The sequence below is a fragment of the Rattus norvegicus genome, chromosome 6 (assembly GCF_021556685.1).
Source record: "Rattus norvegicus strain SHRSP/BbbUtx chromosome 6, alternate assembly SHRSP_T2T, whole genome shotgun sequence".
NCBI lineage: Eukaryota > Metazoa > Chordata > Mammalia > Rodentia > Muridae > Rattus > Rattus norvegicus.
In genome coordinates this window covers 69,222,881-69,248,207 of record NC_141539.1, presented here as the reverse complement: position 1 = coordinate 69,248,207, position 25,327 = coordinate 69,222,881, and the positions used below count along the sequence as shown (strand labels likewise).

At 36.7% G+C, this 25,327-nt stretch overlaps 1 long non-coding RNA gene across 1 annotated transcript; it reads right to left on the bottom strand.

Moving 5' to 3' along the window:
- Positions 1 to 14,549: 14,549 nt before the first annotated feature.
- Positions 14,550 to 23,215, bottom strand: LOC148005226 (uncharacterized). Its single transcript, XR_015622404.1, has 4 exons — positions 23,104 to 23,215; positions 19,858 to 19,972; positions 17,249 to 17,359; positions 14,550 to 16,055 (listed from the first exon to the last, which is right to left on the bottom strand). It is a non-coding gene; the product is annotated as an uncharacterized LOC148005226 (long non-coding RNA).
- Positions 23,216 to 25,327: the final 2,112 nt, after the last annotated feature.

Genomic DNA, 25,327 nt, shown 5'->3' with positions numbered 1-25,327 from the left:
TATTATTGTAATTAATCATGAAAATCTGAATAGTACATATATAAGGTCACAAATGCACAAACTGCTGCTAAAAGAAGTACATTAGTTTGTTGAAAGCTCTAGTTCCTACCAAGATCTTTCAAAACAAAAAAACTGACGCTTAAGTTTGAAAAAAAAAGAATTGATTCACAGTCGAAATAATCCTATACATAGTAATTTTCACAAAAGTTATTATAAACGTGTTTGAAGAGATAAAGTTTCATAGATGTGAAAAACAAAGCAGTGAAAACAAGGTTTTGAGAAATCCATCTGGTGGTCAGGACGCCTATGACAAACTTGTGACCTTTCTGAGAGATACATCTGACGTCAGGATCCCCAGTGATATGATAAAGTTTTGGTGATCAAGATATTGAAGCAATTCTGACTAAGCTAATTAAGACAAAACAATAGCAACTGTTCTCGGAAAGACCCCCTACCCCTCCCTGTGGTAAATTCAGAGAAAAACCGCAAGATGTCATCCTGAACTTGCCTGGCCACCCAGTTCATCCCCCCCTTCTAAGAGACATGCAACTTAGCCCCATCCCAGTGATTCTCCAAGGCCAGGCGCAAGGCTGGATGAGGAAAATGACCAACTGAGCCAAGAACAGCCCCTTGAGCAGGCCGGCCAGTACCTGACCAGATCCTTTGTCCTGTGTACCACCAATGAGAATAGGCCAGCTAACCCTGTTGCTGAAGTCTGCCCTCTGTAACGAATAAAAGTTATGTGCTTTTTGCATTTGGGGTTTCCTCTCCCTGCATGGATGAGCAACCCCACGTATGTAGATCGTTAAACCTCTTGCCATTACAGAGGTCACTTTGTCAATTTCTGCTGTGTGGGTGGCGCTCCTGATGTAGGGCCACTTTGGGGTCTTACAACAGAACTAATAAGTTAATTTTACATTTTAATTGTACATGGGAGTGCATGTGTTTGCATGCAGGCGCCTCTTCATCAGGTGACTTGGCTTTTTGTTCCTTTTTTTCATTTGAAACAGCATCTCACACTATTTAGAGCTTGCTAATTATTATAAGCTGGCTGGCCAGTCATTCCCAGTGAATTGTGTTTCTCTACCTTCAAGTGTTAACCTTGCCAGCATGCAGAAGCATGCTAGAGTATTTTGTTTTGTTTTGTTTGGTGGTGGACTATTTGTTTGTTTGTTTGTTTGTTTGGTCTGGGTTTTTTAATACATGAATTTTGGGAATCAGATTCAGGTCTCATTATACATATTGAATTGCATATATACATAAAGATATCCTTTCTATATATAGGATTATTTTACTTTTGAATAAATGCTTTTTATTCTGGCATGGCACACACTTTACTGACAGTTATCTCTCCAGTCCCCATGAATAAATATCAAAATTCATACAAGAGTAGTATTAAAACCACTTCTACTTCTATTAGGAATGTATACTTTGAGTATCAGACAGAGAAAAATATTTGCAATACTGCAGGAATAACAAAAGAAGTAGACGACATGAGTACTGAAATCTTACAAAATGATACAGAAATGGGGCAGAGCACCTGCATAGAAAATGCAGTGGCCTAGTCTTGATCCAAAATATTTCAAAACAAAAATAATAGCTGATAAGGCTTAATATCCAGGATGTTATTTTGTCTCAGTCCACTGATTCACTTTTGTAACTCTCCCCAGGGCTGCACTCTCTTTGCATCCTAAGTGCAGCACAGCAGATTTACTAAAAGCCTGCTCAGTACCTGGTTAGTCTCTCCCAATATATTTTCTATCAAAAGCAAAAAGAAAATAACCAAACAAGAACAGTGAAATGTAAAATCGAGAGGGGATACATACAGCGATAATTGTGTAGGGGTAGCAATTCACCACAGATTTAGCCATAGATTGAACACAGCAGACTTAGAACCACTAGAGCAATTCAGGGAAAATAGCAAGGGAAAAATACAACCCCAGACTTCAGGATACACAAGAAAGCATTAGCAATCAAACTACCGTAGTATTGCATAAGGAAAGTTAGAACTAAACCTTCAAATTTATGGTTAGTTTTTCTGACTGTAGTGCTAGGTAATCCCATGGTAAGCAAACAATTGATTCACTCACAAAAGGTCCCCCGAGTTGGCCCTCCAAGAGTCACACAGTGGAAGTAAGGAAGCAACTCCTGAAAATTGCTCCCTCCTGTATTAGTCAGGGTTCTCTACAGAGGAAAAAAAACTGCTATCAGAATGGATATACATACATATATACATACACATATATAAATATTGTGGTTTCATATATATGTATATATATATATGTGTGTATATATATGTATATGCAAATATACACATTCTCTCCCCCCCACCACTCACACACTCACATCCTACAGGCTGTGGTATAGTTGGTCTAATAATGACTGCCTACCAAAGGGAAGCTCGAAAATCCTGTAGTTGATCACTCCATGAGGCAGGATGTTTCAAATGATCTTCAGTATATGCTGGAATCCCAGAGAAGTATATTCTAATGGCTAGCAATAGCTAGGGCAGGTAGGCAGAGAAAAAACTCCTTCTGTGTCCTTCATACCGGTTGACACCAGAATGTGTAACCCATATTAAAGTATATCTTTCTACCTCAAAAGATCTGCATTAAAGGTGTATCTTTCCTCTTCAAAAGATTTAATTAAGAAAAATAATTCACAGCTTATCCAGCCACTTAAGGTTCAGTTAATTCCAGATGTATTTCCAAGAATAATCATCACACTTGCCTGTCATACATGCCTTGTGGTATATGATGTCATCAAAGTAAATAAATAAATAATGTAAAAATTACTATTAAGGTCAAATGAAACCCAAAGTGTTGAGAAACAAGAACTCTTATTTGTTGGATAACAGCAGGTTTCTTCAAACTGAAACATTTTTTTTTCAGGAGGAAGGGAGGAGGTTCTTGAGCTCAGCAGATAAGCAAAATTCAAAGGTTTGGGAAAGTTGAAACTTATAGGTGTCCTAGCATCCCTCTCCCAGGTATCAATGTGTTATTCACTGTTCATCAGTAGAGATTGACAAGCTGAGTTGATGAGAGGAAATTCCCATGTCTATGGTGCTGCCTGTAAGTCATACAGAGAGCTCCAGGGTTCCAGCTTCTGTGAGTACTCACCTGTGTCAGGGTGAGCAATTGGTCCAGCTGCATTTAAGTCATCCCTGCTCCAATAAGTATCCCCTCACCCATCCTGCAAGGAACTCCAACATAATTCATTGGTTCAGTAAGCTGAACGTTGGTAGAGTTGTTCCTTTTTTCTGCCCTGGGCTTCCTATCTGGGATAAGCAGGTATGTGTCTGTTGTGTACTCCCAGGGAAAATCTGCCGCACAACACTTGCACATGGCAGTAAAATGAAATCTCAGATAGATATTCTAGGAGAAGAGTTGGCAGTTTCTTTATAAAGCTTAGTTATCATCTCTCAATCCCATCCCTCAAAATCAACTACAATTGAAAACTACCCTTCACTCAAAGAAGATTAAAATGAGAATAGCAATGACTCCACTCTATAGTAGTCAAAACTAAAAAATATTTTCAATGTCCATCAACTGGTGAAGAAATAAAGATCACATGACATTTTCAAATGATCAAACAGTATCCTGCAATATAAAGTAACAGAATGATAAGACAGATCTGCAATGGAAAACCATCAAAGTATTACAACAAATGGAAAAAATCTTGCACATGGATGACTGTATGTGGTTGAATATGTTGCTCAATGATAGAGTTGCATACCATGTACAAGGACCTGCAACTGAAATGGATTCCACCTTTGAAAACAACCACAACAAAGTTAAAGGCCATATACTAAACCATTCTATTTATAAAAAAAAAATCCACAAATGGCAAAAGATATAAAGAAATCAGAACATTGTTGTCTGGATGATAGTAAGCGTTGTGATGGTTGCACAACTGTGAGATTGCACAACTAATAGAAGTATTTTATGCTTTGAAAATTATAGTTTAGGAAATCTATCTTGAAATTCAACTAGATTTCCAAACAAGGTCCATGATTCTTTGTCCCATTCTTGACAAGTGTTTGAAATTCAACTTCAAATCATTCATCAGAGCAGGCACAACTTTAAAGTGTCTTGTTCAAAGTAAATTTTTTTACCCACTACTTTTGGAATTGAGAAATCACAATAATAAAGTAGAAATATGTAATAACTATGGCATTGTTTTTGTTCTATTACATAATATTTCACTCATTTCTTACAATTGATATTAAAAGTAAAAAATTGAATGAACTTAGATAATCCTAATTTGTTAGTATGCTCTTATGATCTTTAGTAACATTTAAAGGAATTGATAAATTCAAATAAAACATCAGTAAGTGCTATCTTCAGGTGGGAGAGGAGATTGGGAAGAATTGGGAGAATTAGATGGTGGGGAAACTGTATTCATATTATATTGTATGGGAAAAAAATCTGTGTTAATAGAAGAAGTGAAACTAAAGGAAGCTAAAACATAAACAAAAAGAAAACAGGAAGAATAAACTATGATCTTCAAGTCTTATAACTTGAAACACTTTGGATCAAACTAAAACCAAGTCTACATGCTAAGTAATGATTTAGCATAAATTAAACATTATCATATATTTAAAAAACAGTTCCAATCAGTACTCAGTGAAGGAAATTACTTAAAATTTCATGTGGAAGGTAGAGAGGACTTACCAGTTACAAGCACTTACTGTCCTTGCAGAGAATTGGAATTGAGTTCCCAGCATCTACTTGGTGGATCACAACTGTTAGCTCCAGTTTCAAGAAATCCAATGTCCTTTCTGAGCTCTGCAGATACCAGTTACACAAGCGGTGAACAGCAGCTGCATGTAGGCAAATCTCATAAATATAAAAATACTTTTTTGTTTAAATTCGAACATTTGAAATAGATCTGACATAAGCAAAACTTAAGTGCTGCTCTATTCAGTCCAGAAGTCTGAATGAATGTAGGATAGCTACAAACCTCTGCGTGCTTCACGACATGATACTCAGTGAGAGCTTTATGCACTAGTATTTTCGATTACTATGGAAAACTTCCACCAAATACAACAGTTTCTTAGTAAACATTTTTCTGAAACCAAATGTGGTGGCTTGAATATGTTTGGCCAGTGAGAAGTGGCACTATTAGGAGCTGTGTCCTTGTTGTTATTGTATAGGTGGATTTCAAGGTCCTATGCTCAACTCTACCCAGTACAGAAGAGATCCCTCTGGCTGTCTGCTGAAGGCAATCTCACCCTGGTTGACTTTGGATTAAGATTTAGAACTCTTAGCTGCTTCTCCAGCACCATATCTGCCTGAATGCTGCCATGCTTCCCGTCATGGTAATGGTCCGAACCTCTAAAACTAAGACAGCCCCAGTTAAATATTTCTTTTTTCCTTTTCTTTCTTTCTTTTTTTTTAATGAAAGTTACCTTGGTCATAGTGTTTCTTCACAGACAAACTAAGACAGCAAGGTGTTTTTCAATTGTTTCAATTAATATTTTTCTATTTTAGCAATAGCTAGCTACTTAAATGTTAAGAGTTCACGTTCTTTGTTCCCTATGTGTTGTATCTTCAGCATTTGTACAAAAATTAGAAGTGTTTGCTTTGGGGTTGTAGTAAACAGATGTATAATAACTTGTCTTATCAAACCCTGTGCCAGCTAAAAGTCACAGCAATATCTATTTGGATGCTGATCGGTAACTCTGGTGAGCATTGATCAGCTGCAAACCCACACTGCAGTTCCCTGAGACAGTAGACATGACAGTAAGAGTCTTCCTCAAACATATTTCAGTTCTGTAACGGGCCTTTCTGTTCCAGGTAAGTGATATGCATCCAAACCAAACATTCACCAGAAGGCCCATTTCACTCCGCTGGGGAAGACACAAGTTATAGCAGATACTAGAAGTAAGCATTATCTTCACATTGAAAAGACATCTGAGAAGAAAAAACAAAAACCGAGCATTTTTCATGATAGAAAAGGATCTTGCTGAAAATGTTATAAATATTTGATGACTGAAAAACATGATCTCTTTTGTTTCATCGGGCTTATCACCATGGAGGCTCTTTTGGTGTTCATCTCTGGCTAGCCAACTGGCTTTGGTTAACATATGTTTTACAGTGGTAGTGATAGCAAAAGTGAGATTTACGTTCTCTACATGAGATTTCATTGACCATTTTTAAGTGGACAAGTTTGTTCTCTCATTTGTCAGTAAACAAATCTTAAAAGATTGAATGGGAAAGTTCATTAGGTCACCAACATAAGAGCAAGACACACAAAGAGCTGTGTGCCTTCAAGATACACAGAATGGGTTGTGGTTCTGGAAGTTTCTGCCTATGCCATGCATTTGCTTGGAAACTTCAATACTTTGAATATGGAGATAGGCTTTCTGAAATCGGTTAAGGGTGGATCCTTAGCCTGTATATTCATTCTAAGGTTTATTCTTGGGAAAAATAAAATCCAGCCACCCTGTTTTCTATTCATTGTTTCTTGCCTGTTCTTATCTATTACTTCTAAATCTAAAATCTTTGTTATACGTATGTGTCACAGGAGGAAATGCATCTGTAATAAGTTTTAACTGGTAGGCCATAAGGAGAAAAGGGTGAAGATGGGGTTGACTGTGTTTTACATGCACTACTTTGCAGGAGAATAGATTTTGTGCTGAAATAATGTCGAATCACAAAAACTTACAAATTTACAGGAAACATAATTTTGTGATGAGTGCTATTTAAAATTTTTAATATTTCAACTAAAGTCATACATACAAGGCAGATATTTTAATAGACAAATTATTAATTTCTATCCTTTCTTTGTAGCTTGAAAATGTCAGTACATTTTATTCTACATCTTGAAACTGATTTCAATCTGATATTGAAGAAAACATTAATAAATAACCTCTTAAATTCATTTTTATGAAATATAATGGTAAGTCTATGATAATATCTCTTGCAAAGGTAGAAAAATCCCTATGCACAATGTAAGTAGATACAACATTTTCCCTTAATAATTATCAACATTAGCATGAACACTTTTTTTTCATCTTATAGAGATGACATTTCAGCATTCTGGCATCATTCTCTTCTAGCAGTCAAATAATTGTGAAATATCCCTAAACATTTTTGTGCCTGGATTTTGAAGAACATTTTCTGTGTCAGAGGTAGAGGAAATAATCTTTGTTTACCAAGAAAAGTAAATTTGCTTAATGAACAACCCTTACTGTGTTGTATGCTGCACAAATGACTAGATTGATTACCCACACTATGCGTATATTACAATTTTTAATGATGAACTGAGAATTATTTCTTAAATGCTTAATCCTGCTTATCAACAACATATATTAAAAGATGATAAATGTATATTTTATGGTATTTTTCTCTTACAAACAGTCTAAATTTCTGAAAATTTTTACCCAGTTTAACAGCTTACTTCACATGGACCAATAAACAAGTTACACTCACTGGTCAATCCTTTTCAAAAGATAGATGAAATGTTTAAATTTCACAGCTTAATGCTATTAATGACATTTAAACAATTCAGACCAAACAAAGAAAGATATAAACATTTTTCTTAATCCAATATTAAGTAGATGGCACAACATATATATAGTAATGGCTTTTCAGTATTTAAAGACATGTTTTTTCTGGGAGATAAACCTGCTGAATCAGTTGTATCATTGGACTTGGTTAACCAAAATTGAAGAGATAAAAATTATAAAATTTTAAGTAAAGCTGAATGATATTTATTCAAAACCTCACCATATTTGGGTCACATGCATTTTGCTGTAAAGTTCCACTTTCAAACCTGAAAGTTACAGGGGAAGTTTAATCCAGCAACATGGCTGCTCTGACAAGGAATCATATCCAAAGACCATCTAGGTCTGTGTGATCTGACTGAAATGAGATACCTTTAATCTCCCTGGTGTAGAATACAGACAAGCACTTAATATATACCTTTAATCACAAATAGGGAAGGTAAATATTGTTTAAGAAAGCAGCCATGTTTGAATGTGATGTCTACTTGAGTGGCAGACAAATTGGCAAATGAGAAAAACATTTCACAGAATGAATCAGAGGTAGGCTATATCCATCTCACAAAATAGACGGAAAGAGAGGCAACTTAAGAGCAGTGCAGAGTGAGTCAGGAATAGAGGACAATTTAGTGAGTTCAGTTCAGTTGAGTTCAGGCAATGCAGTGAAGAGTACTTGAGCTCTTTTGAGTTCCACTCAGTTTGCTCAGTCAGTGCAGTCAGTGAAGTTCCTTTTGTGGCATTTAGAGGCAATAAGCAGAAGAATTCAGTGAGAAGCAGAGAGATAACAGTTTGAATCAGTCAGCTTGGAGCCAAAACAACTGAACTGAATCAGCCAGCCACAGTTCAGAAAGGACTAGATATGGTGAGCAGTAAGCCTCCTAGAAAACAATTACATCTGGCAAATAAAGTTATATTTACAGAACATTTTCACTCACTTTGATTTTTGAAACATTGTTTTAATTATGAAATCAACTCTCATTGTTTCTACTTTTTCTACTGCAATTCTTCCAAAGGCATTCTCTCGTAGTGCATGCATGCCTCATCCACTCTCTGGCTTTGGAATGCTGATACAGTTGTCTTCGGCACTGTATCAGCATTTTACCAACTTGACTAAATATCCAAGAAAATCAACATAAGTGAAAAGATGTTCATTTTGGTTAATGGTTTCAGAAGATTCATCCATGATTATTTAGATCTATGTTTCCAAACCTGTTTACAGTGCCGGTTGTTGAAGAATTTCTTTATAGCAGACAGAACATAGAAGAAAGGGAAATGGAATAGGAAGCCAGAGGAAGATGTAGTGTATGATGCCAGATCCTATTTCTTTTGTCTAGCATCTACCTGTTTCTACCATCCAACAATATAAGCATTTTAAGAAATCAAATGGTTGTTCTACTGCTTAGGTCCAAGCAAAGCCTTCCTAACCTAATTCTCACTGGAAATTTCATCATAGTCATACCCAAAACCTGCATCCTTGAAGGTTTCCTAAGCAATCAAGTTAATAACCAAATTACCCATCTTGGACATCCTGAATTGACACACTGTACATGTGACCTCTGTGCATCCTGCTTTGACCTAGTATGGATGGAATCTGGAACAATCCAAAGGAGCACTGAGTAGAACTTACAGGAAGATACTTGTTTTGGCAAAGGAACTACCAGAAAATGATGTCTTTTCATAAGGCCACTGTTGTGGCTAAACTCAAACTCCCTTTTGTTGTTTAACTTTCCTAAAACTCCAAAATGCTGGAGCATCTTGCACAGATGGTCTGAGTCTCCAAAGCCAGATATAGGAGCAGTCCCTATCCAAGCAAGACTTCTCTTCCCTTAAAATAATAATCTTTTCCAAGTAGTTTCAAAGAAATAACTTATAATTCTTTCTGGTGAAATAACCTTATCCCCAGATCCTTGACCTCAAAGATAAATGGAATAGAAGTCAGACATCAAGATGTAGCCAAATCTAGTTTACTTAGACTTACATAATGCTAGGGTCTACTCTGGCAGACTCCTGTAATACAAATATCAGTATATTGCACAGTATCTTCCCAGGCTTTGGTCATAGATAAGATTATTTTTAAACATACATCGAAAATCCCTTGATAAAATTTGGATAATTCAGGTATTTTTACCAAAATTCTCCTCATTAGCACAAGACAAAAACCATTGGTAACCATTATTTTGTAGCCAATAGTCAAGGTAACCTTGACCTCTGAATAAACTGTGGAAACACAAGTAAGTTTCAGTTTCATGTACTCTTGTAAATATGTATTTTTTATATCTAATGTTACTTCATGTGACTCTCTGTATTTCTGTAGGATAATATGGAGAATAACAGGTAGGCAAATAATTTTTTAAGATGATACCAAAAATATCTGCCTGAATACTGAAATGTTTCAATATGAATGCCCCCAAAATATTTTTTATTCTGCTTCTTCTAATCAACAGATAAAAGAAAGCCTGAGGACTATTTAATTCAGTAAAAGAACTAGAAATAAATTATAATACATTACCACTGAGATTATGCATTTATTAAAGGATGTAGATATTAGTATTAGCTTTATTCTGGGAATTTGGACAAAGTAAAATTATTTTTTAAAGGTTTTATCTTTGACAGTTCTATCACTTAAATGATTTCTCCATCCTGCCCATCTTTAATAATTTCAACATGTTAAAATAAAATGCTTTGTGAAATAAGAGAAGTCAGAAAGAAAGGGTTAAAAGTGTTTTACAGACAAAGTAACATTTGAACTATATTTTGAAAGAAAAAAATTCTAAGCTAATTTAGAGAAGGTAACCTTTCAAATCCAGGGAGCTATAGAGATGATCAACAAAATATGAGGAAATGCAATATGTGTAGGGGAGTACAAGTCAGGCATAGCACAGCATGGCATGGAACGACAAAGGTCAAACATTAAAATAAGTTTTAATATGAAATTATTACTCCTCTTATTTTCCTAAAATTGGTGAAAAGACATTGAAGGATTTCAAGCAAGTTCACAGCATAGTTAAATTAACATTTTGCAAGGATTGGTGAATTATCACTATAAAGGTTTGAGCAGGGGGTATGGTGCAAATGAGGAGAGCCTGAATGTACAGAGGTCATCTTTTAGGTTATTAAAATGATCCAGATAGTATAGACTAAGACCCGAATTAGACAAGTGGCAGAGGGATAGAAAAAAATGAGGGCACGTTGAAAAATTAGATAAAGGGACATTCGATGCAAATTTAGAAAGTAATAAAATTTGCAAGTCAAGTGAGAAGAAAGGTCAAAAATCTGTGCTTGGTCTTTATCTTGTTTTGACCAGATGCACAGGGAACTGGCCCATTGGGGGCTATCGGAGCAAAACACAGATTGAATGATTCAGTAGAGTTCTCATTGCTCTAAAGTCTGAGAAGTTTAGGATGCCATCAAGGTGGGCTTCATCCTTAGCTCCAGGCTCTTGACTTGTACAGAATTGCTGTCTTCCTGTGTGCTCTCATTTTGTGTCTCCTTTAATGCAATGAGAGCTCCACCTTCAACTCTTCATTCAGCCAAAAGCTCCTCCTCAGGTATGGCACACTGGAGTTTACAGTTTCTGCAAGAAGAGTTGGAGGGGCAAAAAAATAAAATGAAAATAAGGAAGGCAAGACCCCAAAGCATGTACTTAATAATGAATATGATATTTAATTTCAGGTACTTTTAGGAACTTCAGGTGATTTTTGGCAGACAGTTATGTAACTGCTGAGTTTTTGGGAGATAAGGAGACAAACCTTAATTTGGAAGTCATTATTTCTTGCTGATACAGTAGTAGAGGGATAAAATGTGTGTAGCAAAGGCGTCGCAGGTGGATGTTAGAGATATTGGCACATGATCATATACAATGACAGAATGCGGAGGTCTGAAAATAGGTAAAAAATGTGAAAGCAAAACAGAACTCTGTGTTGTCATGGAGATAAGAGATGTGATTGGCATTGTCTGCAGATGGACTACATAAGGATTCTACCCATTATAGATGGCCTTAGGATGTTGACAGGTAGCTTGTTTCTTCTGCATCCTGTACCAAGTTTCATTGGCTCTGCTAATCCTGTGTTCCAGGAAGAGCCTTGTGTAAGAGTGTCTGCCACACTAGGTCCTGTGCCTCAGAAATGGTTCTGTTTTTATCTTATCGTTTAAACAGGACAGAAATTCCAGATAATTCATTCTAACCATGGTACCCGTGACCTTCTGTGATATGTAGCTTCTTTTGGCCTTAACCACATCCTCTGACATCATAAACAAGAGACTCCTTCCTCTCATTAGTCTGAATAACCAAATTCTCCATCCATCCTTTCTTCTGTGCACAAGACTCACCATACTGGCTCAGGGAGACCCTAGTTACTGCGTGAATGTTTTGTATGCTGGGTGCAATCTGCCTCAGGATCCTCTTCTTGGTTCCTTTGTTGCCTCCAGCTTTTGAAGGGGATTCTTTGAAAACAGCTTCCTGGTTCTTTGCAATTGCTTTTTCTTTTAAGGCAATTACCGCTAGTGTTTGCAAGTCCAACTTCACTTAAAAAAAAAACACGCACAAAAAACGACAAAAAAAAAAAACAGAAGAAGGGAGGAAAAAGATAAAAGAATCAGCGTAAGCCCAGAGGAAGTATTCTGGGAAGAGACACTGGCTGCCCTGTGACTGTGCATTTTAAATGGAGCCTCTCCCCGTGATTTGAATTACCTTGGCCCAGGCTGAGCATCCCCAGTGGACTCTTTCCACTTAAGCTTTTTATTAAAAAAGTAAATTGGGATTATTGTATTCCCTCACTTTACTTTGGAAGTAGAAATTTTAAATTAATTGTGGTCTAAACTGATAGCAAACAGAGAGGCTCTGATAGTAGTCTGGCGGCCTCTTCTTCAGCCAGCAGACATTTCTGTTATTGCTGCTGGGAATGGCTTGGCTGAGATATTTTTTAATTTACATTTTTCTTCCCTCTAATGAAGGATTGAATTATGACTTACTAGAAAATCCCCAGTGCTGAAGAGGGAGAGAGAAAGATCTTGACTATCTTCCACTGACGTGACTGGAGCAGAGCTATTTTTTTTTTGGACCTGGGTTGAAGCCACAGCGGTGGCATTTAGAAGGATTTCTTCATTCACTGTCTGGAAAATGCCCTTAGCTCTCACTAGAAGTCGTCAGTTCATCACAGGGTCATTTCTGAGGCAGACAAGAAGGGTTTTTCTGTATCAGTTGCTTGTAGGGCATGAATGTAATGTCCACGCAGGTAGGATCAGTCAGTGCCCTTGGTCAGGGATTTCCTTAGTACTGCTTCTTAGTACTTAGTCTGCTTCTACCTTGGAAATATCCAATATCAGCTTCTCTAAAAGGACCCCCTGTGGCCAGCTCAACCCCCAACAGATTTGCAGACAGTAATCTGTATGTTATACAATAGCATTCTTCCTGCTACATTATGGGGTTAGCAAAATTGTGAATGTTGCAAAACAGAATTACTGGCCTGGAAACTTCCCGTCTGTGGGCAGATGGCATGATCAAGAGCAAAGACAGACATGTCCTTTCACAAGCCAAGGGCAATGGTTACACAATAGGCTTAGGTAACATCCTTGAGAGTAAGCGACTTGAGGTAAAACTTACTGCTGTGTATTCAAAGAACCACTTGGAGTCCCGACTGCTCAACTCAATCATCATTCTGAAACACTCGTCTGGAAATTCACTGCAACACTCATAAAACAAAGTGGGCTTATCATATATGTCTATGTCTTAAAACAAGTCTATCCTAGACATGTCCCTGTACTTCAGAATATACGTTTCAAAAGAGAGAGAACAGAACCCAAGCAGAGAGCAGAACTCAAATGTAACGACATTGGAAGGGCATTTACACTATGCCTCCAGAATTCTGAGAACAGATTTCAACTGCAAAATTACCTTTTAAAGTCACCAATTAGACAAGTCTGTCCTGAAGTTTATTTTAGCTCATAGCATGCACTGCAGTGCCCAGCAGTGCCTGGCATCTCAAGACGCATATACCTGCCCTCACCTCACATATGACCTCCACATACCCGAACCCTTATTCCAAAGACAAAAACCTTTCCTGAGGATTGGATGAGAGACACTGTGACACTCAATTAATGCCATTTCTATCCCCCAATGCAACGATTCCCTTTGAAGCACAGAACAAAGTGCCACAAAGAAAAGAACCCTGAATTATCTTGAGGACCAACCTCCATTTGACAATTGCAGTTTTGAAAGACAGCCCTCTGGCTTTTCTAATCACCTCAACCAGTTACCCTATTTTTCTTGCCTACTTTCTTTGGTGGAAAAGAAAATCCCTAAAAGAATTTCAAAATCTTGAGGGTTTTTTTTTCCTGAATAGTTAAACACTTTGAACCCATTTTCTAAAAAAAAAAAAAAGCTTTAATCAGAAGATTAAGGAACAAAAAGATTAGGAAGAAAAATTTGTTGATGTAAGAAATTTTAAAACAAAAAGCAGGTGAAAATGTTCTCATTTCATTCTCACATCAGTAAGTTGTTTAAATCACGCAATACAAAAGACTCCCCACAGGAAGTAAGCAGTCTTTCAGAGCCGATACTCAATCATTGAGTTTCTAACAGAAGACCAACTTTTACTCTTATCTGCATTATACATCCAAGAGCTATGTGTACAGCTGCCTGCTATAGTCCCGAGTAGAAAAAACATAGGCAAGAATGGTGTTGAGCAACATCATGCAGCTATTCTGCAAGTGTCCCCAAAATGATAGATCCCTGGGACTCAAAAATCCTGGATAAGAATTTTCCTTTCACATGGTAGCACTCAGGGACTGCTGTCACGTACAGGCACCATAAGGACATGCATACACAACAGCCATGGTGATGTTAATTTTTGACTGAACTGAGTTTTCTATTTGTTTATGTTGTTTTTATTACCAAATATTTAGATGAGGCTATCACCCTACATGAAACACCCATTTATCTTGAGTATATAGTCTTCAGGGTGATTAGTTTTCTCATTGAGATTGCATTTCTTCAATTCACTATCTCTCTTACATTCGCTTAGGAAAAAAATTGAGATAACTTTGCATGCTCATTTTGTTTTAATGGTGCCCTAATAATTCAATATGAAAGTCATAACAAAACCCATTATTTTATGCAATGAATTGATGCCAACAATTTTCAAGTTCCGTTGAACCACACATGTCTAAATGACAGAGGCACACAGGACTCTCACCTATCCAGAAATATAGAATGGAGAATGTTCAGACTCACAAACCCTTCAGAGATGAGCATGTGGCCCTCTCAGCCCCTTGATCTCCGCTGTCCTTCACGGCAGAACGCTGCCTTTCATTTCACCCTTATCTGGTGGCTCTAATCTTCCTGTTCCTTCCAATAAAAATTGGATGCTCTTGGGTGCTAGGCCATGACCTTATACTGTTAAGGATAGTTTCAAGATTAAAACTGCAGTGAATGTGCCAGAGTATACTGGTTCTGATGAGTTCAGAAACAGAGAGATTGTTGCTGCGGACCAGGAAAAGGTGGAATGGGTTTCTGCTTGAGAATGTCTGATTGTGGATGAGCATGAGAGTGGAGGAGGACAGCATCCTCAAGGAGTTGGGATTTACTGTCTTCAGACATCCAACCTTGAATTTCAGTAAAATACCTGTGACCCAATCACTGTCTAACTCCTTAAAACTGATTTTTCTTCTGAGAGGTAATGAGGATTTTATTCTAGAAATTCTCAATTTCAAACAGAATTCTGTAGGAGCTGTCAGGCTCTTTATGCATTATTAAGTCTCTCACCAAGAATTTCTCTCCCCTGAAAACTGACCTAAGGTTTTCACTTGGAACTATTGAATTCAGAGTTGATATGCTTAACAACTCAGAGAAGATGCATCAGTTTGGACTGGGTTTTGCATTCCTAGTACTGAGATGTCTTTTGCCACCAACGTAACCTCGTCTCACTGTTGCTGGGTTTTCTTCAGCAACATACAAGAGTTACCTTGTTTGCAGCAAGGACAAAGGAGAGTTATGAGTTCTTTACTTCCTACTTTATGATTCCAGTTTGAACAGGCAGGGAACTAGAGGGTGTATTGTTCTTTTGCCACCATGGCCTTGATGTCCCAGCTCCCACTAAGGAACTGCCAGTTGCCTCGATGCAGTAGGAGAACTAGATAAAGATTTTAATGAATAGAGGAAACAGATGGAGACAAAACTCCCGCAAAGTTAAAAGAACTGCATACTTAATCGTCTAGATGCTTAATAGCTGTTATAGCTGCCAAGACACCATATAACTCACTAATATGCAGAGACCATAGCCTCAGGAAAGTGACTTCGTTCACTCTCAAGGACTTTCCTAAAAATTCAAGGTTGTAAGAACCTAACCTAGAGAATAATTACTTGTCCAGACATGATAACAGACTCCGGCAGAACAAAAATGACAGCTTGATTCACAGACAAATATGAGTCGGTCTTCGATGTCTGGCTTCCATTTTTCTGTGCAGAGATAGATGTCTTTAAACAGCACCAGCAGTGAACATCCTGTCAGTTTGAAAGGTCACACACTCAAGTGTATCAGAAGAGATGACGCTGCACAGACCATCAAGAGAAAAGAAAATGATTTCATTATCCTTCTTCATCTGCTGTAGATTAATTCAATTCCTATCATGGTGGCAATTAAGGCATTTTTTTTTTCGTAGTCCTGTCCTGACCTAGTCGAAGAGGAACGAGGTAATAAAAAGCAGCACCAGGGAGGAGGGCAACTACAGATGTTAATGTTCCTTAGGAGTTAGTATTCCTGAAGAACAAATGCTGCTGGGAGTTATGTTTAAGCAGAGATGTTCAACTATGGTTGATAGATGGGAACAGAACGTAAATAAAAGCAGCAGAAAGTGAAATCTGTACCTTGGACACTCAGTGAATCAAACCAATGCTTAAAAAGGTTAAACAAAATATATTCTTGCTATTCAGGGTATATAGGGGTATCTGGCCCTTACACTATGCCTGTGTGTGTGTGTGTGTGTGTGTGTGTGTGTGTGTGTGTGTGTGTGTGTATGTGTGTGTGTGTGTGTGTGTGTGTGTGTTTGTGTAGAGGTAGATGTGTACAGATAGGGAACTATCTATGAAATGAGATGGCACAATTCTAGGAAGATGTCTATTCTCTAGCCAAATGGAAAGCTGTTTTTCTGTTCCCCTGCGTCTCTCACTAGTATAAATACAGTATCTAAGAAAAGGACACAGTCTCCTAAATTAGTTCTGATTTTCTGAAGGTTATTACTAAAGTTTCACTCAAAACCTTGATTACCACATTTAGCTACTAAACCAGGGCAGCTCTAATTTTATAGCCATTCGATTTTCTTTGCCTCCACAATGTCCTCTCTTTCTTCTTGCATTTTATTAACTTTATCCAGGAAGCCTACATTACTCCTCTCTTTGGCTACCATAGATGCTTGTACTCTCTTAACTTAACATCTCCCTTTGTGAGTTAATTCCATTCAAAACTAATTTATTGATCCTCCCAAAAATTACATTTAATGCTATCTCTCCGCTACTAAAAAGATGCCAAATAGCTACCTAGTGACTAATCTAAATGTTACGTCATCACCACCCCCACTTCCCACCCCTCCCACCCCCGATTTGAGACTTCCCAGAGCAAGCCATAGCTAATCTCTCTGGTACATTCCTGGACACTCTTCTGGGCCCTTTTTGACTAGTCAGTCTCTGTTCGTCTGCTCACTCTTCTTCCTGGAATGCCCTTTTGTCTCACAAACTTGGAATCTCACCCATCCTCCAAGGTCAGTCATTCCTTCAGGGAACTTTTTATTTCTTCTTTTGCTGAACGCAATTTCTCAGTTATTTGTAGTTATACTTCTCTTGAGGTACTAATCATAACCCTGTGGAATAGTTCAAAGATTTCATGCCCTTGAAGTAGGATCTGTTCAATCTTCCTCTTGTGAATTGAATCTAGACATTTAATCCTTCAGAAACTTCAATATACATAGCCAAATTTATTAACTATTTTAAAAGCCAGTCTACATTTAAATTATATCAGTGAAAAAGTCCTTGCAATCTAGAGAGAAAAAATGGTCACATAAGCATCTTATGTACATAAAGTAAAATGTAAAAATTGCAGATTGTGTTAAAAGTTGGTTGATAGAGTTTCTTTAAAATTAGTCACAGTATTGGAAGTAGAAGAATGACATCAGCTGTAGGTTAGAGTTCATTGTTTTAACAGGTCTAATCTTTGAAACTGTTTACAAGATAATAAAGGAGTTTGCTTTATATGTATATCTAGAGAAAATATATTTTTAGCAAATGAATTAGCCAGTGCAAAATCCCCATGGCTTGTGGAGTCAATGAAGAACAAAGAATCTAGTGAGCCTGGAATAGAATAAACAAGAAGGAATCTAGTAGAAAGTCAGGACCGAAAAGTAACAAAAAGACAAGCAAGGTTGGGAATCCCTACAAGTTCACTGTAAGGACTGTATACTCTGAACAAGATCGGGATAACTGCAGACTTTTGATGTTCCTACAGTAGAATGGTGATGTGATCTAAGTTTTAATTTATATGTATTTATTTTGTTGTGGGTATGTATGGATGTGAATATGTGGAAGTGCAATTATATACTATAGCATGCATATGAAAGTCAGAAGATAACCTGTGGGAATCAGTTCATTTTTCTACCATATGAGTTCAGGGAATTAAACCCTGGGTCATAGACTTGCCAAACCTTTACCCACTGAGCTTTCTCTCTGATGCCATAACTTGTAATTTAAAAGTAGCATGCTAACTGTTCTCTTTAGACTATACCATGAGATCACAAAGATAAAAGTTAGAGGAAATGCAAGAAATATAAGTGATAGCTTAGGTTGAGGTGATAGCAACTGAAGTAATTGGAAGTATTCAAAATCTTCTATTTTCATGGTGGAATATGAAGACAGGAATTTTTATGCTAAATTATCCAATAAAGTAATAACAGCTGAGGTGTAAAAAAATGGATAAAAATTATTTTAGGCTATCATTTAGAAGATAAATTAAATTAACTGTACAGTTTTGAACATGTTTGTACCTTGAGATTGCTACAATATATCCAATGTAAAAGATTAAATAGGAAGTGTATCTATCCAAGCAAGAAGTTAAAATAAGCTTCACAACACTCAATAAACATGGTTGGCATTAAGACAAATTATGACAAAGTTGAATGTATGAGTCATACTATTTGTGTATGAGTGTGCCTGGGGTTTGTAAGTATGTATGTCTACTATATACTCTAACATCTTGGAACCAACCTAGGTTTTTTTGTTTATCTGTTTTGTTTTTGTTGTTGTTGTTGTTTGTTTGTTGTTTTTACATTATTTGCTTTCATTTATTTTTTATAAAAACATTTCTTTGTTCATTTTATGTTACACATAAACATAGACATTGTAAAACTTAAAGAAAATCTCAATAGTCCTAGAAATGATATATAAAATATCTACATGTGATATGCTCCAAGTGTTAAAACTGTTAACACTTTTGAGTATATCTTTATTTAATTTTTTCTTATTTGATTTATTACCTTAGTAGATTCAAAATATTACTCAATTAGGTAAACGCATAGTTAAAGTTAAGAATAAACTCTTGATAAAATTTACTTTTTTGTGTTTGTTTTTTTAAAAATGTATATGAATGCTTAATCTAAATGTATATAAGGACACCATGTGGACATCTGGTGTCCCCAGAGAGCAGAAGGGGCAGCTGATGATCCCTTGGGACTTGAGATAGAGTTGGTTGTGTGCCATGTGAGTGGTGGGAATCAATCCTCAGTTCTCTGCAAAATCAGTAAATGCTCTTAACCACGGCGCCATCTTATAACTCTAGAATAATCCATTAAATATAGATAATAGAGAAATCTACTTTTTTCCTAACTGCTTTGCTGCTTTCTGCATTCCTTAGGTGACTAAACTAAGACATAGATGTATGATTATCAGGCAATATAGAAATGGTGCTTTCTAAATATTAGATCTTTAATTTTAAAAATAATAATTATACATTTGTTTTTCAAAACATCCCTGTAACGCATCCTCAGTGACTAAAAAAAAATACTACCTGCTGATGTCAATTAAGTCATTTGTCATTAATCTAAAACCAAATGCTTCATATATATATATATATATATATATATATATATATATATATATATTCTATTTCCCCCTTTTCTTTGCTTACTCCTAATTTATACTGCTCAGTTATATCTTGAATGGCTGTCAGCGTATTTTTTTTTCCTGGAACAAGGCACCAATCTGAATACCCATAAATAAATAGACTTAATCACTACACAAAGGTCCTGGTTGTCATTTCTGAAATGGATTCTGACACCCAGATGAAAAAGGAAAAATGTTTGGTACTTACTGTAAGTGTAAACACTTCCATAGGTCCATGCTGCGCACCTTGGACTTTTGTGTTATAGATTAATTAAATCATCAGTGCAAAACAAGAGACTTAAATACCCTCTGCAATCTCTTTTCTACAGAGAAAAAACAAGTTAATCAAATATATTTTAAAATCCAATATGTTTATTGCCACAAACTAAAGTGAGTGTTTATCACTTTTATTAACATTATTATTACATTTGTGTTTTTGACAGTCATATCACATAGTATTTATTTTTTAAGACAAAATTATCTCCAAAGGAATTCTGGCAGACATTCTATTTATAGTACAAAAATTAAAGCAAACAGGGATTTAGTTTTGACTAATAGCTTGCTTATCCAAATATTTTATACCAATAAATGCAGAGAGCCATTAGTGAAAAAATAATTACCTCCAATCCCTCAGGGTTCTTTCTGTACAGATATAAAGAATTAATATTTATGAGGAAAGTAATGAAAAGGTGTGGACATCTGCAGAAAATAGCATATAAGCTTAGATAATATGAAACCCCATTCTAAGCAGAGGGTAGTAATAGCATATAGGTAAGATAACTACACAGGGAAGGCAAGCAGCACAGTAGAGTAGGCTACAGTTTACGTTGAGATTCTTAAATCCTTATTTTTTTTTCTGAAGAGAAAATAACATACCTTCCATTTGACAGAGGAAATAAAAAAACAGTTTTGACAAGGCAGCAAAATATAATTAAAAAACTGTGTGATGAAGATTGCCATATTGAGTGTTATTTTAATACGAAGAATAAAAAGATTAAAGAGTGACATTTGAGGAAATGAATCCATAAGAAATTCATAGCTTAAAGAGCATGAGAACAGATGAAGTGTGAAGTGACAGTGACATTATTTTTATGACATTACTGCAGCAGTTGCTTTATATTTCCATTGTTTTCATTCAGACCAAATCCTTACTATCTGAACACTAAAGGACAATATGCCTGACCCTAAATACTACCAGCACTGGAGATCACTAATGGAACAGACAATTCATTCTCACTTCTAGTTGACTAAATTACCCATGGCTACGTGTGTGTGTGTGTGTGTGTGTGTGTGTGTGTGTGTGTGTACATATCATAAGTCAAATGACATCTATCACAGAGAGAAAGCTGACAAGCACTGAGATCTGGGTGTATTTACATATTGGCAAAAAGCTGGAACAGCTACCTACTCTCAATTCCATCAGAGTATGAGTTTCTTGGGAGGTGAAAGTCTCTTGTGATGAATATGTATAGTAAATTGTAGGAGGACAATTATGAAAAAAGCTCTCATGATACACTTAAAACAATGAAAAAGAGTGCATGAAATGCAGCACCCTTCCACCCATCATTTTATTTCATCAACTTTGGTTAGTCTTCTGAACACAACTTCTGGAGATATTTTATATGAAGTGTTTCAAATATTTCAGTGATAACAATTTGATTTGACAGGAAAGTTACTTGGAACAATGCATTCAAAGCTATTGCCTAGCTTCTCTTCTATCAGGTTCATTTTATCTGGTTTCATTTTGAAGTCTCTCAACCACTAGGATTTGAGTGAAGAATAATAAATATGGATTTATTTTCATTATTGCACATGCAAACATCTAGTAAGACCAGCACCATTTGTTGAAGATGCTCTTTTCCCCCATTGTGTATTTTTAGCTTCTTTATAAAAAATTCAGGTGTATATGGGTGCGTGGATTTATTCTTGGGTCTTTGACTTAATTCCATTGATGAATGTGTCCAATTTTTATGCCAAATCCATGTGGTTTTTATTACTATAACTCTTTAGTACAGCATGAAATCAGGGATGAGACCCTGGGAACAATCAGAACCCTGCTAAGTTCTTTTGTTGTTCAGGATTATTTTAGCTATCCTGAGTTTTGTGGGGGATTTTCCATATGAAGATGAGTATTATTCCTTCAATGTCTATTAAGAATTCTGCTGGAATTTTATGGTGATTGCATTAAACCTGTAGATTGTTTTTGATAGGATAGTTGTATTTACTAGGTTGATTGCATCAATCCATGAGCATGGGACATCATTCCACCTTCTGCTATCTTTTTAAATTTCTTCAGAGAATTGACATTGATAGCATATCTTACTTTCCATTCCTGGCTAATAAATGGGACCTCATGAAACTGAATAGCTTCTGTAAGGCAAAGGACACCATCAATAGAACAAAATGGCAGCCTAAAGAATGCAAAAATGATTTTCACAACTACACATCTAATAGAGGACTAATAATACAAGAAACTATAAATCAAAAAAACAAATAATCTAACTAAACATGGAGAATTCTCAACAGGCTGAGATACACTTAAGGAAATATGCAACAATCTTAGCCACTAAGGTATTGCAAATCAAAAAAACTTCTCTCTCTCTCTCTCTCTCTCTCTCTCTCTCTCTCTCTCTCTCTCTCTCTCAGTGTGTGTGTGTGTGTGTGTGTGTGTGTGTGTGTGTGTGTGTGTGTGAAAATGTAAAATATATTAAAAAAATAAAATAAAATGAAGAACATATCCAGTGGAAAGTAATTGCTCAGGTGGACAATGTTTTCGAATAGTGTAGGTATGAAACTTTTACAGACCTTGTAAACTTGCCTATTCCAAAGAATGTGTATTATTTCATATGTTAGATAGGTATTTGGAGTGGACCAGGTATAAGTGATAAGTTTCATAAAACCTCTAATAAGAGTTTCTAGGTTTGAGCAAAAATTTGCTTCTTAGTACCTGTGGTATGTAGATAATCGCTTAAGCTCCATTTGCTTCAGTTTTCTATATGAATTTCTGGTACTTTCAATTGTTATGAGCATTCTATAGGTGAGCATTTGAATGTCATGGGTAAAACACAGTATTATCATTATTACTATTATTATTATTATTATTAGTAGTAGTAGTAGTAGTAGTAAATATCATTACTGATTTGAAACAAAGTTGAAAAACTTAGAGAATATGAGCATATCTGATGAATAATGAATAGATGGCATTAAAATATAAAACATTAAGAAATAAAAAAAAATAGTAGCCACACTTACTATAGCAAACTGAAGAGAGAATTCAAAACAAGGGTATTGTAGAAAATTAATCACAATACCTATGTTCTTGTATCAAATGTTTTTGGATGCACAGGGATGAAGTAAAGGAGAGCACAGGAGAAGTCTAAAGAGTTTAAACTGTCAAGAATCTGGGAGAGAAAGTTTAAACATTATCTGGAGAGGGAAAGGCTACACTACTTACTTAGCAACTGAAATTCAATGTTGCAGAGGGTACCTTCTTAACGATATTGGAAAATAGAACGCTGGTCCTCGTTATAAGCATATAAAACACAACATGCTGTCCAGTTATTAATCTGACATGAAGAAAAGTTTATTTCATTATGTATTAACAATTAATATGTATTATAATATAAACTAATTATAATTTTACGTTATACTAAATATAACTGTACTATATATAATTTTTATAAATAGTTAATATTATAATTATCTTACATAATAGTTAAGTTATACTAAATATAATTTATATTATAGCCATAATATAAAACTAATATTTTATATTATATAACATTTATAATATATATTTAAATACACAAACATTCAGGAAGTAAGGTCAACTATATTATTAAGGGAAAAGATGGCAGAGAGCTCGTGGGCAGCACCCCGCGAGCAAACTTGAGCCTCGGGCCCACAGGTAAGACCAACTTTTCTGCTGCAAGAGACCTGCCTGGTGAACTCGGTACACACAGAGGCAGAATTCCTCTATGACCGGGCACTTCCTGTGTTTACCAGGAGTCCCACACCCGCAGATCCAAGCCCGCAGCAGCTCTCTGCTCCCAGACCCCATGGGAGAGAGACCTCACCGCCTGGTCAGGTGGGCACTCCTGAGGCTGCAGAGCGAAAGAGACCACCAACACTGCCCACCCCTGCCCACATCTCTGGCCCAAGAAGAAACTGTATAAGGCCTCTGGGTTCCCATAGGGGAGGGCCCAAGAGCGGCAGGACCCCTGCGCCTGAGACAGCGCTGGAACCTGAAGGAACAGACCGGATAAACAGTTCTCTGCACCCAAATCCCGTGGGAGGGAGAGCTAAACCCTCAGAGAGGCAGACACGCCTGGGAAACCAGAAGAGACTGCACTCTGCACACATCTCAGACGCCAGAGGGAAACACCAAATGCCATCTGGAACCCTGGTGCACTGAAGCTCCCAGAAACGGTGGCGCCGATCTTCCTGGTTGCTGCCGCCGCAGAGAGCTCGAGGGCAGCACCCTGTGAGCGAACTTGAGCCTCGGGACCACAGGTAAGACCAACTTTTCTGCTGCAAGTGACCTGCCTGGTGAACTCAAGACACAGGCCCACAGGAACAGCTGAAGACCTGTAGAGAGGAAAAACTACACGCCCGAAAGCAGAACACTCTGTCCCCATAACTGGCTGAAAGAAAACAGGAAAACAGTTCTACAGAACTCATGACACACAGGCTTATAGGACATTCTAGCCACTGTCAGAAATAGCAGAGCAAAGAAACACTAGAGAAAATCTGATGGCAAGAGGCAAGCGCAGGAACCCAAGCAACAGAAACCAAGACTACAGGGCACCATCGGAGCCCAATTCTCCCATCAAAACAAACATGGAATATCCAAACACACCAGAAAAGCAAGATCTAGTTTCAAAATCATATTTGATCATGATGCTGGAGGACTTCAAGAAAGACGTGAAGAACTCCCTTAGAGAACAAGTAGAAGCCTACAGAAAGGAATCGATCGCAAAAATCCCTGAAAGAATTCCAGGAAATCATAAATAAACAGGTAGAAGCCCATAGAGAAGAGTCACAAAAATACTGGAAAGAATTCCAGGAAATCATAAATAAACAAGTAGAAGCCCATAGAGAGGAGTCAGAAAAATCCCTGAAAGAATTCCAGGAAAACACAATCAAACAGGTGAAGGAATTAAAAATGGAAATAGAAGCAATCAAGAAAGAACACATGGAAACAACCCTGGATATAGAAAACCAAAAGAAGAGACAAGCAGCTGTAGATACGAGCTTCACCAACAGAATACAAGAGATGGAAGAGAGAATCTCAGTAGCAGAAGATTCCATAGAAATCATTGACTCAACTGTCAAATATAATGTAAAGCAGAAAAAGCTACTGGTCCAAAACATACAGGAAATCCAGGACTCAATGAGGAGATCAAACCTAAGGATAATAGGTATAGAAGAGAGTGAAGACTCCCAGCTCAAAGGACCAGTAAATATCTTCAACAAAATCATAGAAGAAAACTTCCCTAACCTAAAGAAAGAGATACGCAAAAGCATACAAGAAGACTACAGAACTCCAAATAGATTGGACCAGAAAAGAAACTCCTCCTGTCACATAATAGTCAAAACACCAAACGCACAAAATAAAGAAAGAATATTAAAAGCAGTAAGGGAAAAAGGTCAAGTAACATGTAAAGGCAGACCTATCA